Source organism: Macaca thibetana, chromosome 5 (genome assembly GCF_024542745.1).
Source record: "Macaca thibetana thibetana isolate TM-01 chromosome 5, ASM2454274v1, whole genome shotgun sequence".
NCBI classification, from domain to species: Eukaryota; Metazoa; Chordata; class Mammalia; order Primates; family Cercopithecidae; genus Macaca; species Macaca thibetana.
The window spans coordinates 114,445,265-114,463,097 of record NC_065582.1 but is presented as its reverse complement, the minus strand read 5'-3'; positions in this window follow the sequence as shown (position 1 = coordinate 114,463,097).

Sequence of the window (17,833 nt, the reverse complement as noted above, 5' to 3'; positions counted from 1 at the left end):
CTCCGCCTCCTGAGTAGCTGGGATTACAGGTTCCCGCCACCATGCCATGCCCGGCTATATTTTGTGTGTGTGTGTGTGTGTGTGTGTGTGTGTGTGTGTGTGAAGATGGATTTCGCCATGTTGGCCAGGCTGGTCTCGAACTCCTGAGCTCCAAGAGATTCGCCTACCACAGTCTCTCAAAGTGCCGGGATTACAGGTGAAAGCCACTGTGCCCGGCAGCCTATAGCTTTTTCTATTTCAAGCTTTCCTAATGGTCCAAGATGGCTGCTAGAGTTCTAACCATCATAGCAACATTCCAGCAAGAATAAGGAAGAAGAAGAAGAAAGGTAAAGGACTCACTGCTAGCTGAGGCAGCTCCCTGGAAAAAAAAAAATCAATAATGTCTACCTACATCTCATTGGCCAGCTCTCACTATAAGAAAGAATCAGCAATATAGACTTTTAGATGGGCTAATTGCATCTTTATAATATAAGGGTTTTATTAAAAGTAATTGCAAACACTGCAATTACTTTTGCACCAACCTAATAGTAAGAGTACTCATAGTTTACTTGGCTGACCTCTGCTGATATTGATCCTGCCTTTATAAAAGGGAAGCTCCGAATGACGGCTGGGCCTGAGTAACAAATAGCTGGTTAGTCACTAAAGAGTGAGTTTACTCTGTCACTCCTTTCCAACATTTTAACTATAAAAGAGAGCACATTTGAAAGCCTGCTGATTGAGGAGTAGGTCAAGAAATCAATGATTGTGGACTTAATAATGGACCCCTAAAGTTTTTTCTAATTTGATTTCCTTCCTTTATATCCTATCATTTATCTTCCTAATGAATATTTGGTTTATGCTTTCTGTAAGGAAACACAGAGTGAAGGTTAGTGTGTTAAAGCTTTTGCTGACCCTGCTGTTAAGAAATGTGTTTAAAGGTGGGTACAGTGGCTCGCACTCATAATTCCAATGATTTGGAAAGCTGAGGCAGGAGCATCACTTAAGACCAGAAGTTCAAGAGTAGCCTGGGCAACATATCTGGACCTCCATCTCAGAAAGAAAAAAAGAAAGAGAGAGAGAAAAATACATTTGAATATGTTTGATCTAGTCTTTCTGAAATTACTGAGCTTCAGAAACCACCTCCTCTTGCCTCGCCTTAAAAACACACATAACATCTCAAAGAACAGAAAAATACCAAAATAGTTCGGGAAACATGGAGTTAAGTCTTAGAGGAGCTTCTTTATGCTTCATCGAGACAGAAATGTTATCATGATTGAGATTATTTTGAAGGTATGATAACTTTTTCTAACTCTTTGAATAAGAGATATAATGTAAATACCAATTTACTGGGAACCACTAAGCTTACTTTGAGAATCAGTAAATCAGTATTTTTTTCTTTTTTTTTTGAAGAACTACAAAATGGAAATACTTATCCAAAAGCTTTATCTTTAGCCCTTTGTATTTCAGTTTTTAACACAGTAAACCTTCTCTTGCCAAGCCATGGTAGCTTTTGGTAGAGAAAAGAACCCTAGCAGGATGTGTTTAAAAAAAAAAAAATAAATAAATAAATAAATAAATCCCTGGAACTTGTAAGAGACCCTCTTTATTCTGCCATTTTTTTCACATTACTTTCCTTCCCAAGTTCATTTAATGTAGTTTGGAGTTCCAGTTCAAGTTCCAAGTGGATCCCTGTATGATTTATTACAAAAGAGATCACATAATAGCAGCTAAATAAAATGCATGTCAGGTCATCTATTCTTTCATTTAAGAAAAATGTTTATTAGAATAGTTGGCAAGATGGCCAAATAGGAACAGCTTTGGTCTGCAGCTCCCAGTGAGATCAAGGCAGAAGGTGGGTGATTTATTCATTTCCAACTGAGGTACCTGGCTCATCTCACTAGGACAGATTAGATAGTGGTTGCAGCCCACAGAGGGTGAGCCAAAGCAGGGTGGGACATCCCCTCACCCGGGAAGTTCAAGGGGTCAGGGAGCTCCCTCCCCTAGCCAAGGGAAGCCTTGAGGGACTGTGTCGTGAGGAATGGTGCATTCCGGCCCAGATACTACACTTTTCCTATGGTCTTCACAACCCGCAGACCAGGAGATTCCCTCCGGTGCCTGCTCCACCAGGGCCCTGGGTTTCAAGCACAAAACCCGGTGGCCATTTGGGTAGACACAGAGCTAGTTGATGGAGTTTTTTTTCATACCCCAGTGGCACCTGGAAGCAAGACAGAACTGTTTACTCCCCGGGAAAGGGTGCTGAAGCCAGGGAGCCAAGTGGTCTAGCTCAGCAGATCCTACCCTCATGAAGCCTAGCAAGCTAAGATCCACGGGGTTGAAATTGTCGCTGTCAGCACAGCAGTCCGAAGTCGACCTGGAATGCTGGAGCTTGGTGGGGAGAGGGACATCCGCCATTACTGAGGCCTGAGTATGTGGTTTTCCCCTCACAGTGTAAACAAAGCCTCCAGGATGTTCAACTGGGCGGAGCCCACTGCAAGTTGGCAAAGCCGCTGTAGCCAGACTGCCTCTCTAGATTCCTCCTCTCTGGGCAGGGTATCTCTGTAAGAAAGGAAGCAGCCTCAGTCAGGGGCTTATAGATAAAACTCCCATCTTTCTGGGACAGAGCATCTGGGGGAAGGGGCGGCTCTGGGGACAACTTCAGCAGACATAAACATCCCTGCCTACTGACTCTGAAAAGAGCAATGGATCTCCAGGCACAGTGTTCAAGCTCTGCTAAGGGACAGACTGCCTCCTCAAGTGGGTCCCTGACCCCCATGCTTCCTTACTGGGAGACATCTCCCAGCAGGGATCGACAGACACTTCATACAGGAGAGTTCTGGCTGTCATCTGGCGGGTGCCCCTCTGGGACGAAGCTTCCAGAGGAAGGAACAGGCAGCAATCATGGCCGTTCTGCAGCTTCTGCTGGTGATACCCAGACAAACAAGGTCTAGAGTGGACCTCCAGCAAACTCCAGCAGACCTGCAGCAGAGGGGCCTGACTGTTAGAAGGAAAACTAACAAACAGAAAGGAATAGCATCAACATCAACAAAAAAGACATCCACACAGAAACCCCATCCAAAGGTCACCAACATCGAAGACCAAAGATAGATAAATCCATGAAAATGAGGAAAAACCTACACAAAAAGACTGAAAATTCCAAAAATCAGAATGCCTCTTTTCCTCCAAAGGATCACAACTCCTTACCAGCAAGGAACAAAACTGGAAGAGAATGAATTTGGCAAACTGACAGAAGTAGGCTTCAGAAGGTGGGTAATAACAAACTCCTCCGAGCTAAAAGAGCATGTTCTAACCCAATGCAAGGAAGCTAAAAACCTTGAAAAAAGGTAAGAGGAATTGCTAACTATAATAACCAGTTTAGAGAAGAACATAAATGACCTGACAGAGCTGAAAAACACAGCATGAAAACTTCATGAAGCATACAGAAGTATCAATAGCCAAATTGATCAAGCAAAAGAAAGGATATCAGAGATTGAAAATCAACTTAATGAAATAAAGCATGAAGACAAGATTAGAGAAAAAAAGAAATAAAAGGAATGAACAAAGCCTCCAATAAATATGAAACTATGTGAAAAGACCAAATCTACATTTGATTGGAGTACCTGAAAGTGATGGGGAGAATGGAAACAAGTTGGAAAACACTCTTCAGGATATAATCCAGGAGAACTTCCCCAACCTAGCAAGGCAGGCCAACATTCAAATTCAGGAAATACAGAGAACACTGCAAAGATACTCCTTGAGAAGAGCTATCTCAAGACAAATGATCCTCAGATTTACCAAGGTTGAAATGAAAGAAAAAATGTTAAGTGCAGCCAGAGAGAAAGGTTGGGTTAACCACAAAAGGAAGCCCATCAGACTAACAGGAGATCTCCCTGCAGAAACCCTACAATCCAGATGAGAGTGGCGGCCAATATTCATTCTTAAAGAAAAGAATTTTCAACCTAGAATTTCATATCCAGCCAAGCTAAGCTTCATAAGTGAAGGAGAAATAAAATCTTTTACAGACAAGCAAATGCTGAGAGATTTTGTCACCACCAGGCCTGCCTTACAAGAGAGCTCCTGAAAGAAGCACTAAATATGGAAAGGAAAAACCGGTATCAGCCACTGCAAAAACACGCCAAATTGTAAAGACCATTGACACTATGAAGAAACTGCATCAACTAATGGGCCAAATAACCAGCTAACATCATAATGACAGGATCAAATTCACACATAACAATATTAATCTTAAATGTAAATGAGCTAAACGCCCCAATTAAAAGACACAGACTGGCAAATTGGATAAAGAGTCAAGACCCATTGGCGTGCTGTATTCAGGAGACCCATAACACGTGCAAAGACACACATAGGCTCAAAATAAAGGGATGGAGCAATATTTACCAAGCAAATGGAAAGCAAAGAAAAAGCAAGGATTGCAATCCCAGTCTCTGATAAAATAGACTTTAAATCAACAAAGATCAAAAAAGACAAAGAAGGACATTATATAATGGAAAAGGGATCAACGCAACAGAAAGAGTTAGCTATCCTAAATATATATGCACCCAATACAGGATCACCCAGATTCATAAAGCAAGTTCTTAGAGACCTACAAAGAGACTTAGACTCCTATACACGATAATAGTGGAAACTATAACACCCCACTGTCAACACTAGACAGATCAACAAAACAGAAAATTAACAAAGATATTTAGGACTTGAACTCAGATCTGGACCAAGTCGACCTAGTAGACATCCACAGAACTCTCCACCCCACATCAATAGAATATACATTCTTCTCAGCACCACATCAAACTTATTCTAAAATTGACCACATAATTGGAAGTAAAACACCCCTCAGCAAATGCAAATGAATGGAAAGCATAACAAATACTTTCAGACAACAGTGCAATCAAATTAGAACTCAAGATTAAGAAACTCACTCAAAATTGCACAACTACATAGAAACTGAACAACCTGCTCCTGAATGACTACCAGGTAAATAACAAAATTAAGGCAGAAATAAAGGTGTTCTTTGAAACCAATAAGAACAAAGACACGATGTACCAGAATTTGTGCACACAGTTTACAGGGAAATTTATAGCACTAAATTCCCATAAAAGAAAGCAGAAAAGATCTAAAATCAACACTCTACCTTCACAATTAAAAGAGCTAGAAAAGCAAGAGCAAACAAATTCAAAACCTAGCAGAAGACAAGAAATAACTAAGATCACAGCAGAACTGAAGGAGATAGAGACATAAAAAACCCTTCAAAAAATCAACGAATCTAGTAACTCGTTTTTTGAAAAGATTAACAAAAAATATAGACTGCTATCCAGATTAATAAAGAAGAGAGAATAATCAAATAGATACAATAAAAAAGGATAAAGGGAATATCACCAGTGACCCTACAGAAATACAAAGTACCATCAGAGGATACTATAAACAACTCTACACAAATGAACTAGAAAATCTAGAAGAAATGGTTAAATTCTTGGACACATACACCTTCCCAAGACTAAACCATGAAGAAGTCAGATCCTGGAATAGACCAATAACAAGTTCTGAAATTGAGGCAGTAATTAATAGCCTGCCAACCAAAAAAAAAAAAAAAAAAAAAAGCCCCGGACTAGTTAGATTCACAGCTGATTTCTACCAGAGGCACAAAGAGGAGCTTTGAAACTATTCCAAACAATAAAAAAAGAAAGACTCCTCCCTAACTCGTTTTATGAGGCCAGCATCATCCTGATACCAAAACTTGGCAGAGACACAACAAAAAAGGAAAATTTCAGGCCAATATCCCTCAAGAACATTGATGCAAAAATCCTCAATAAAACACTGGCAAAATGAATCCAGCAGCACATCAAAAACCTTATCCACCATGGTCAAGTCACCTTCATCCCTGGGATGCAAGGATGGCTCAACATATGCAAATCAATAAACGTAATCCATCACATAAACAGAACCAGTGATGAAAACCACATGATTATCTCAATAGATGCAGAAAAGGCCTTCAATAAAATTCAACACTCCTTCATGCTAAAAACTTTCGATAAACTAGGTATTGATGGAATGTATCTCAAAATAATAAGAGCTATTTATGACAAAACCACAGTCAATATCATACTGAATGGGCAAAAGCCAAAAGCATTTCCTTTGAAAATCAGCATTAGACAAAGATGCCCCCTGTCACCACTCTTATTCGACATGGTATTGGAAGTTCTGACCAGGGCAATCAGGCAAGGGAAAGAAATAAAGGGTTTTCAAATAGGAAGAGAGGAAGTCAAATTGTCCCTGTTTGCAGATGGCATGATTGTATGTTTAGAAACCCCATCATCTCAGCCCAAAATATCCTTAAGTTGATAAGCAAGTTCAGCAAAGTCTCAGTATACAAAATCAGAAGCATTCCTATGCACCAATAACAGACGGAGAGCCAAATCATGAGTGAATTCCCATTCACAATTGCTGCAAAGAGAAAACCACACCTAGGAATACAACTTACAAGGGATGCAAAGGACCTCTTCAAGGAGAACTGCAAACCACTGTCAAGGAAATAAGAGAGAACACAAACAGGAAAACATTCCATGCTCATGTATAGGAAGAATCAATGTTGTGAAAATGGCCATACTTCCCAAAGTAATTTATAGATTCAATGCTATCCCCAATAAACTACCATTGGCTTTCTTCACAGAATTAGAAAGAACTGCTTTAAATTTCATATGGAACCAAAAAAATAGCCCATATAGCCAAGACAATCCTAAGCAAAAAGAACAAAGCTGGAGGCATCACACACCTGATTTCTATACTACAAGGCTATAGTAACCAAAACAGCATGGTACTGGTACCAACATAGATATATAGACCAATGGGATAAAACAGAGGTCTCAGAAATAACACCATACAACTACAACCATCTGATCTTTCATAAACCTGACAAGAACAAGCAACGGGGAAAGGATTCCCTATTTAATAAATGGTGATGGGAGAACTGGCGAGACATATACAGAAAACTGAAACTGGATTCCTTCTTTACACCTTACACAAAAATTAACTCAAGATGGATTAAAGACTTAAATGGAAGTCCTAAAACCATAAAAACCCCAGAAGACAACCTAGGCAATGCCATTCAGAACATAGGCACGGGCATAGACCTCGTGACTAAAACACCAAAAGCAATGGCGACAAAATCCAAAATTGACAAACTGGATCTAATTAAACTAAAGAGCTTCTGCACAGCAAAAGAAACTATTATCAGAGTGAACCGGCAACCTGCAGAATGGGAGAAAATTTTTGCAATCTATCCATCTGACAAAGGGCTAATATCCAGAATCTACAAAGAACTTAAACAAATTTATAAGAATAAAAACAAACAACTCCATCAAAAGTCGGCGAAGGATATGAACAGACACTTCTCAAAAGAAGACATTTATGCAGCCAACAAACATGAAAAAAAGTTCATCATTGCTGGACATTAGAGAAATGCAAATCAAAACTACAATGAGACACTATCTCACGCCTGTTAGAATGGCGATCATTAAAAAGTCAGGAAACAACAGATGCTGGAGAGGATGTGGAGAAATAGGAATGCTTTTACCCTGTTTGAGGGATCATAAATTAGTTCCACCGTTGTGGAAGACAGTGTGGCAATTCCTCAAGGATCTAGAACCAGAAATACCATTTGACCCGGCAATCCCATTACTGGGTATATACCCAAAGGATTATAAATCATTCTACTTTAAAGACACATGCACGCGTATGTTCATTCCAGCACTGTTCACAAGAGCAGAGACTTGGATCCAAACCAAATGCTCATCAATAATAGACTGGATAAAGAAAATATTGTTCATATACACCATGGAACACTATGCAGCCATAAAAGTGGATGAGTGTATGTCCTGTGCAGACACATGGATGAAGCTGGAAACCATCATTCTCAACAAACTATCATAGGAACAGAAAACCTAACACTGCATGTTCTTACTCATAAGTGGGAGTTGAACAAGGAGAACACATGGACACAAGGAGGGGAACATCACACACCAGGGCCTGTGAAGGGGTGGGAGGCTAGGGGAGGGATAGCATTAGGAGAAACACCTACTGTAGATGACAGGTTGATGGTTGCAGCAAAACACCATGGCACGTGTGTACATATGTAACAAACCTGCACATTCTGCACATGTATCCCAGAACTTAAAATACAATAAATAAAATGTTTATTAAATGCTTACTATAGGCAAGGCATAGTTCTGAGCATAGTGTTAAATATTTGCAAAATAATTGGAAATAATTTTTTGGCTAAGCTGTTTCCATCTAGCAGCAGTTATGTATTTATTATTCCACTGACCCTAACGGTGTACTCTAACTTAATATGTAGTAGTAAATAAATATCTAATGGGATAATTAAATCTCAATAGGGACATAATTGCTGAATAGCATTCTAAAACTCTGGAGACACCAGAGCTCTAGCTCATTTAGTCAAATAAATTTTATTATATGCATAGACAGTTTGTATTTTCTCTCTGAAGGATGGTCTTTACAGCACCTGTTTTTCTGTAACAGTTACATCAGGATTTATTTGTAGCACAATATGCTTAGTTACAATAGTCTTGAGAGTTATAATCCTTTAAAGCACTCCCTTCTATTGAAAGCATTTTCAAACACTTTGGGCATGCGACTACATAAGCCCCAAGTGTGATTTAATCCTCAGTATTGTGTGTTGATCTTGAAGCTGATACTCCTCTGAGAAAATTTAAAATATATGTTGATTTTGTATGTTGTTATTTATCTGAGATAACAGGAAATGAAAATCACAGATCATTCTATCACCTACAAAACTATAGTTTACCAAAATCATGCAATTGCTTTAATGTGAAGCCTACATACATAGATAAAGATATAGTTATTTTCTTATAATCAAATTCCACAATTCCAAAATAAATCTAGCCTTTTAAATCTAGCGAATCTTCAATCAAGCATTACCATTCACTTGAACTTTTTTAACTTGATAAAATTTAATCTTATCTGTAATTAAATCACAATTAGGTTTCAATTATTCTAATTAAAGATTTGTATCATTTTCTTATGATAATCTCCTCTGTAGCTTGTTTTAAATTAAATCTATTAGAAATAACAAGTAATTTATTCCGATGTATGTCCAAGTCACTGAGTCTCAGATTTGGAACACTTCAATCTATTTTTTTAATGAGACTACTCAATAAGTTTTTATTTTTGTCTGGGTTTTCATATTTCTGGAAATACTTCAAGAGAAAAATGAAATTTTAGCAACACATCTTCTTTTTGTTTACTTATAAAACCTCAGGCCACTTAGAATAAAACTGAGAATCCCAAAAAATAAAACACAACTCTATACACAGATGGATCATGGAGCAGAAGAAGCAGAATTGTAATTGCTCTTAACTTCTGCATTCTTTTGGTAGCTGGAAATCCTATGGCATTATACAAGGAATTGTATCTTCTCCTCGACTCAAAGAATGTGCATCCCCCAGTGCATATTGCATGCATACTCCTCTTAGAGTCTCTATGAAATTGGAAAAAAAAAAAAGGATTCCTTTTTGTCTGCTAGAATTGTGTGTATATGTACACACACATACAGAGCACCCATCCTACACTGCTTAAGTGTTTCTCCTGGGGAATGAACCCCCTCCGCCACGCCATGCTTTTGGCTTGCCCCAGACATGAGTTTGAAGCCCTCTGGCAAAAAGACTCAGAAGCTGGAGACTGGAAGTCACTGAGATGATGGAAAATAAACCCCAAAACATATTTGATCCTGGATTTATCTTCTCCTACTTCAAAGCACACTGTGTGTCCAAATATTGTGATCTGGTAGAAGTTACTCTCAGTTAAGAGAAAAGATAGTTGGGTCTTAGTTCTGATTCTGCTGTGTGAGCAAGCCAGGTCCTCCATTTCCCTGGGCCTCTTGTGCCATAGTTCTAGACGCTGGGAAGCCCTCGGTCAAGGAGACGACAATCTGGTGAGGGCCTTCTTTTTGTCTTTCAGACTGTCACATTTGTCCTTCCTTGCTGCTGTTGGTGACTCTGCTCCACAGAGAACAATCTTCCCTTCTCATCCCTGTTGTGAATATATATATATATATATTTTGCACTTCTTTCTTTTCCAACAGCCGAGTGTGTGTGTGTGTTTGTGTGTGTTGTGTGATAAGATCCGTAATCCATATTCAGATAAGATGCTTAGGTGCAAAGTATGCCTTGGGAAAGTTCCCCCAATTTTATCTGAAAGATTGTTTCAAACTGAAAGAAGAATCCTTTTGAGTGTAACAGTTATTGTATTTAGATATGCATATTGTGGTGGTGTGTATCCCTCAGCTATAAGCCTTCGGACTTGCTGAGAGTAAAAGCCTTTCTGGATATCTCTTGCTAATCCTGGATTAAACCTAATAGTATTTTTATTTCTATCCTATTTTGAGAAGGACTTTTCATCAAAACCAATTTAATTATCTTTTCAAGGACATGTAAGTGTTTAGAAAAAGTAGTATTTCTGTATTTGAAAATTTCAAAGTTACAGAATGAAATTCAATGTTTTGTTATGAAAATGAGAAGAGTAAATAGAAGAACTAAACTTTTTCTGATTTCCTAATGTTTACAATCAAGGCCTGTTAAGGACAGCACAGAAATTAATTACAACCAATAGTAACGTGCAGCTTTGTAATATTGATTGAATTGGGACTTTAACTTTTGCTTTTTATTAGCATTACACTGGTGAAATGGAAATGGAATTGAGTAAAGATAAATAGCCACTCTCAATCAGATGTGAAGCACGATTCAGATATGAAAGAATGAAGTTCAGGCAGATCATATCTCAGACAGACTTGGCAAGCTGTAGTATTGTAACAACCGATGCTAATACCGGTGTATCTGTTCAGCTTCCCCCTCATGCCAGCTTCTAGTAAGACTTCGCTGTTCTAGCCAAAGATATCAGTAGACTAGGGTGGAACAATCATGGTACCCAATCCTTTGGGCAAAACTGGTTCAGGGAAAGTTGAAAGAACCAAGCGTGGTGAGTCTGAATCCTTCCTGGCAGCTTTCTAACTAGTTTACAGGGAAGAGATCTTTCATAGTCTCATGGAGCCATTTGATTGAAATTCCAAGCTGCTTTCAAACATGCCTCTGTCTATGAAAAGAGGCTGTCCTGCTGCAACAATGATAGGTTGCAATCCTTAAGCATTTATTATGTGTCAGGCACTGTTCTTAACAATTTAGTAACTCATGCTTTTAACTCTATTACCCAGCAGCCCTGTGTAGTAGATTTTATTATTTTCCCAATTTTACAGAGTAGGGAGCTAGGGGCAGACAGGAATTTGCTCAAAATCACAAAACTAGAAAATGGAGGAAGCAGGATTTTAACTCAGGCAGTCTAAAGTCAAAGTCTGGACACTCAGCCACCATAAAATCGTGCCTTTCAGTAGAAAAACATCAAGTTATTACGCAGGAAGAAACAGAAATAAGACACAGAAAAAGTCTTTAGTGTGTTTATTGTCCTGGTTCCCAACCAGCTCTGGCACCATCCAAAATCACCCCTGATGAGGTGAATCAATAAATTCCATTAATTCCATTAAAAGTACTTTTAATTCTAGTAAAGCATTGGTTTTTTATTTTAAGTTTACCATAAGTAAATGTGAATTATGACTCTGTTATTTAAAACCAAAGTCTCCTGAAAAATACCTAGTAGGAAAGGAGAAACTAGATCACATATGAAACAGATATATCATGGTAGGAGGGTTTAACAAGGTAAATAGAAAAAAAAAATAACAGGAAAATGTGCTGATTAGGAAACCCTGATCAATAATTAGCTCTGCCATGAATGAGGTGTATAATCAGATGTCCTCTGTAGTTCTCAGTTTACCGTCTATAAAGGAATTGGACTAAATGGTTTCAAGAATTGTTTCAGGTCTTCAGTTCTGTGAATTTACATTATGCACAGAAAAGACAAAAAGCTTAGAGTGATAGGTGGAGAAACCCTGGGAGATGAATGAAAATGACTAGAATAAAATGCAGCTGAGGGCTGAAGCAAACTGGATTTGGGACTACTGAGAGACAGAAGGGAGACAGGAAAGAGCTAGTTGGTAAGTAAATCTCTCGACCAAGTGAGACAAGATGCTGCTGATTGATGGAACAAAGAAATATCAGATAAGATATAAATGACTTTTGTGCAACATAGAAACAAAAAGAGAAAAAGACTAAGGCTAAGATTAAACATAAAATGAAGACTGAGAATAACATTGATAGGTAGGAAAAGAGTAAAAAAGAGAAAAAAGATGCTGTATTGCAATGAGATTGAATGGAGCTTAGTCCAAATCTTAAGGGAGACTGGTTAGGAATGTGGCCAGATGGAAGTGATGATTGGATAAAGAAGAAACCTCAAGTATATACCTCTGTGAAAAGTAATGTAAAATAAAATCATTCTAAACATCACTTTATATAAGTAATATAAATTAAGCATCTGGAACAAGCAGAATATATGATATAAATAATTTTTCTGCTCCCTTTAGAAAATATTATCTATCATTGCATAACCAAAGTAGCTATCATCAAAAAAAAAAAAAAAAAAAAAAAAAAAAGGTTTAGGGCTCCAAACTCTTCTAAAATATGTGTGTCAGTTATTTGTGTTAACAACTTGTATGTCAGAGATGTCATATAAATTGCACATGAGTTGATCATTTTCACCTTGGTTCTTTTCCCCGTCATAGCAGACATAAATAATCCATTAAAGCATTCTTTTTTACGAATACTATAGAAAGCGTTTGAGGACTGTGCTCTGAACAGACATTGCCAGTTGATCAGGAGTTGTCACTAGAGTCAAAAATTATTTGCCGCCCCATCACATTATCCATGAAAGTTATATGTTAATTGGTTTAGGCAATTTAGATGCATAATTCTATGTGTTATTCTAAAAATTGAAGGAGAATACTGGTGGGTGTGAGAAAGAAACAGAAGTGATTCTTCTATCTAATGAATTTGTTCTTATCTTCGATGCAGTCCTCCATACTATTCCTGTCTAGAGAACCTTTTAGAAATCACTGTCAATTATTTACTAAAACTTAAAAAGAAGAATGTGATTTGGGTGACGCACGAAAGCTAAATACAACACTTAAAGTCATATTGAAGAAACAAGTATTATTATTTTCATTATTTATTATGAATAAGAACATGACAATCCTTCAGCTTATAGCTTTACTCTATGGAATTATACACAACTAAGTTTTACAAAGAGTAGGTTTTTGATAGTTGTTACGCTGTACTAAATGCCATGTAGACATATGGTCCAAGGATTGCTAAATTTTCCAGAAAAACTTGATTTTGTTCCATGTAAATAGTTCCTGATATGTGTCTGTGATTCTGCCTGATTTAAAGTTAATAACTGACCTCTTTCTACTGTGATAATATTCATAATCCCCTCAAATGATGATAGAAACACAGATATTTTTAAAAAGAATGTTTATTCTGTGAATTAAATCATGAAAAAGATGATTTAATAATCAAGTTGTTTTGTACTTGAATAATATACTATCCATTTTATAAACTGGGAGGTAAACCATATTTAGGCAATTAGCTGGATTCATCTGGGGACAAGAAATTTTCTATTTTGAACTTCCTTATTCATCTTTCTTTCTTGCTTTAAAAAGTAAGAAACATTTAAAATGTTTTTAAATATTTCAAGGATATTTAAACATGATTAATGCAAATACCTAATATTCATTAAGCAATTAACTCTGTGATTCTCAGCCCAAACTGCACATTGAATCATTGGAGGGCTTTTAGAATTTACTTATACCTGAGAACCACCCCCAGAGATTTTGATTTAATAAGTGTGGTGTGAGACCTGGACTTTTTTTTTTTCTTTTTAATGTGCTCTAGTGATTCTAATGTAGGGAAGCCTGGGAAATACAAAACTACTCTATTGACCTTCACAGTATTTGAAAATAGAAAGATAAGTTTTATCAAGGTCTTTCCAAAATAAGTGACTAAAATGTAACACTGAATTATTGTATTTTTCATAGGGTCAGTAATCAGTCTTGACTCTCTCTTCTTGAATATTATTCCATTTTTAAAAACCAAATAATATCATTATTTATTTTTAATCTTTTAGGCAACGTACGTACACATAGTTTGCAACTGCAAAAAATTTCTATTAATTAAATAATTTTAGATTATAGAGGAAAAAGCCTAACAAATCATGAAAATTTGATAAATGAAAATTTAAACTAAAGACTAAGCTAGGGCTGAAAAACTACCTATTGGGTACTCGACTCATTACCTGGGTCATGGGACCATTCTTACCCCAAACCTTAGCATCACAAAGTCTACCCATGTAACAAGTCTGCATATGTAACCCCCTGAATCTAAAATAAAAGTTGAAATTATTTTAAAAAAAAGTTTTTATGCATTTTTCCAGTTTGTCTATTTCTTCTTACTGTGTTATTCCGCATTAATGGAAACTAATGGAATTCTGTTTTCATCAGTTACAGTGGAACGATAGAATTAACAATGTGCTAAAGACTTTCTAAGATGTGAGAAATGACCAACTTTAAGAGGTATAAAGGGTAAGACAAGCGGAATTTTATTTGAGTACACCTTATCTTTTCTTCCCAACATTTAAAATTAATTGTTAATTTTTGGAATATGGGCTTGATTCATGGAATTAAGGCTGTATACTAAATATCAAATACAAATTCTTTACATCTTGTGGTAAGCAAAGCATGAATATCAAAATAAAAATAAAATATTTTAGTGAAGTTTTTTTTCCCAATTGGAAACATAAAGAGAATTAATATCTTGGAAATTCAGTATGAGTCTTGCTTTCAGATAATTATGATTATCTGAAAGACCATGTTCATTATAAGGATTATCTAATTCATAATTAGACATTTTTGTTTAATACAATGATGTGTTTTGACATTAATACATTTAACACACAATCACCAATCTGGACAAGATCTTTTATTTCAATGTATACATAAAATCTTCAGAGCAGTTAACATCCTTGAAACTTTTGGATAAAACATTTATATTTTCTACTGCCATTAATGGCAGTAAATCCCGAATAACGTGTCTCAGAGGTAAATAGAGAAAACAAGTTCACTTTTATCTATGAGATATTTTAATCAAAGAAGATTATTTGCTAGCAATAAAGTTTTTAGTATCATAATGAAACAAAAAATTATAATTGATATTTTTAAAAAGTATTTATAAAATTCAAAGTGATATTACTTCCTGGACATTCTTTAATTTTTCACTTCTTGTCATACCTACCTATGTGATTATTCTCCACTTTACACAAAGATAAGACCAGCAAGTATCTCCAATTGCAACAGTCAGATTAATGTTTCACATGCTAAAAATGTTAGTTATCTCTAATAGCTATTTCCACCATGTCTTAGATAAGTGTTTATGAGGAAAATAACACTTAGCTAAGATCATTTTTCATGATAAGCAATTACTTCATGTATATGTGTATATTTTACATATATATGCAATTATATATATGCAGTTACACAGAGACATACACATAAACACATAAGACACACAGACACACACATACATGCGTGAGTGTGTGTGTGTGTATCCTTTTCCCATGACGTTTTTCACCTAACATGCTGGACTAAAAGAGCCGTGGCTTTAGCTTCAGTACCGTTGTAACCATTACCAGCTTTGAGAATACGCTGTATTTATTTCCAAATATCAAAACATATTTATCTTTTGGTAAAATTGAGCAACATCTAGACATGTTTTTCTCCTTTCCTATAATATATTCCCTAGTACCTAAAAGTAACCACTCAGAGGAAATAATAAACCTGATCACAGGCATATGGAAGACATGGAGAAAGCCCAAGTGCCCTGATACTAGCTGGAAGAGCCGCAGAGTCATCACTGAGCACTTGTTTGAAATGCACCACTTCAGACCCCTCACCCCCAAAGACTGACAAAAATCCAAATTTGCATTTTAACAAGATTTCCATTTCATTTATTTGCAGGCATCTCTGCAGTTATTTGCAGGTAGTCTCCTTTTCCCTCCAGTTGCTGCAGCCAGATAGATACTTGATATTAGAAGATAGGAAGCTATATTAAAATATAGAGACTCTACGGTTAGGGCAGAATTCTTAGGGCAGTATTAGTCTCAATTTTTCTTTCTTCACCTAAAGATTAGCAGCAGAAATTTAGTGGGGATACTTTAAAAATATTAAATCATGAGTTATAAAGCCAATTAATACCTGTATTGGAGGAGTCACACCTCCAGTATTTCATGAACATAAAATATTCAGGAAAAAAACTCAATAGTAAAAAAATATTTTGAGGGGTGTTTCACAAACTGTGTTTCATGAATCAACAGGTTCATAATGTATTGCTCTTCAGATTCCTTGAGGATTTCAGGTCCAAACAATTTTAGTAAACAGCACAATATATGCTCCTCTTGGAGTTTTGCAGTGCATTCTCTGAAATCCTACAGTTTAAAAATCTGTGTTGTATTTCGTTTCACATCTCCTAAATGTATTTAAACTTAGAACCATCTTTTTTTTTTTTTTTTTTTTTTTTTTTTTTTTTTTTGAGAAAGAGTTTCGCTCTTGTTGCCCAGGCTGAAGTGCAATGCCATCTCTTCTTATCAGGTGCAAACTGCTGCATATAGACTACAAAATGATGTGTTATCACATTGGAAATACAGTTGTTAAAACTGTAGTGTAAAGATTACATTTTGAAAATTTCTGTACATAAACTTCTAATTATTATACATGCCATAACAATCAAATGAGCCAGCCATACATATTAAAGTGGAACTTTAACTAGAATTTGATTTCAGAAACAGATTACTATTATCTAACCATTGTTGGGGGTGAGAGGACTAATAGAATCAACAAGACACCAGCAAAATGTACTTAGTACTACCCCAGAATCTGTTTAAGAATTTCCTGGATGAGAATTTTATGCGTACCTAGTACACTGTATATATGTGTATCACAGACAAAATGCTGTATTTAGATATTTGGAGATGAGAAACCCTATTCTTAGAGAAGTTAATTTGTTGAAACTTACAGAATAAGTGACAGAACCAGAATTCAAAAGTCAGGCCTCTCTTCTCTCTCAATAGATAGATAGATAAACAGAAATAGATACATTGATCTCTTTCTATCTTTGTACGTATATATTATATTTATAGATATATTAAATACCTTATAAAGCAGGTTCACATAAACTGTGAGTTCCACGTTATTGCAACATTTCTTCAAATGCCTGTTTCCTCCCCTTATTTAAATGAAAAGGGTTTGGTTCATTTCTTTTCAACTAATCATTTTGTTGATGCAGTATAAAATGATTAATAAATAGAGATTTTGGTTCAAAACACAATAGCTCTGTGACTGTGAGATCTGAATTTCAGTTTCCTCCATAAAAGGAGTACACAGTAATATATTCCCTTTTGTCACATTATTGGGAAGATCAAATGAGGCTATGTAAAGGGCCAGACATACACTAGGCACTCAGGAGCTGCTGATTCTCTTCCATTTCCTTTGCTGAATATTTCTTATGGAAATGAATTTTCAATGTTATAAAAAACTGGTATCTGAATTTGATTTATCCAGCTGATATTTGCGCTCATTCAACCGACATTCAGAGTTAGTAAGCTAAATAATCAGAATCCGTGACACTACAGAATAATGATTATATGACATCTATCTTTGTGATCCAAAATATTTACTAATATATATACAACTTTTTATTCAAAAGAAGAATGACATGTCAGAACGCATAGCTCTAAACTCTTATTTGGACCAGAGGTTGGTTGGTGACTGACTGTCCTACTCCCTAGTTTGAGATAAGGAGAAATACGACCAGAC